The sequence below is a fragment of the Eulemur rufifrons genome, unplaced genomic scaffold, assembly GCF_041146395.1.
Source record: "Eulemur rufifrons isolate Redbay unplaced genomic scaffold, OSU_ERuf_1 scaffold_517, whole genome shotgun sequence".
In the NCBI taxonomy this organism is placed as follows: Eukaryota; Metazoa; Chordata; class Mammalia; order Primates; family Lemuridae; genus Eulemur; species Eulemur rufifrons.
Genome location: NW_027183299.1, coordinates 6,843 through 7,500, shown reverse-complemented (window position 1 = coordinate 7,500; position 658 = coordinate 6,843).

Here is a 658-nt window from a genome sequence, read left to right as displayed (position 1 = left end):
GTCGCCCCCGTAAGGGCCCTGGGCGGAGGCGTTCAGGCACGCCCCGGGGGAGGTGTGGGGGGGGTCTGCGGCATGGGGCAAAACACGCACGGTTGGCGACTCCTGAGCGTTCGCGGTCGGGGCCCCTGGTCCAAAAGCCCCCTCACTTCGAGGGGAACACTCCCCCGTCGGTATGGGAGAGGGGTCACCGAGGCAGACCAGGCCGGTGGCAGAGGCCCCCCACGGGGCCGGCCGGCACCACGTCGCCGGCCCAGCCCCACCACGATCGCCCACACGACCGTGCAACCACCCCCCCCTCGGGCAGGGTGGGAAGAGCACAAGCCGTGCGCTCGCCTTTCGAAGTCCGCCACGCACACATCGTGGGGACGCCGAGACAACGCCCCCCGCCCGCCCACGCAGCGCAGGAGGATGCCTCTAGGCTTGCCCGCCTCGACCCCCCCAACCCCAAGCACGCTGCTCGAGGGTGTACCCAACGCAGCAGACGCTGCAGCGGCGACCAGAGGGGGACGCCGGGAACGAGGACGACAACCACCGCTCGGTTTCGGGCACCTTGGAGAACAACCCGGTGCGCTCCGGGGGCACCACAAAAGGGCCACACAGACCCAGCAGCCGCGCGCCAAACGGGGCGCGCGACCGGGCGGGCGGCACGGCCCCGCAC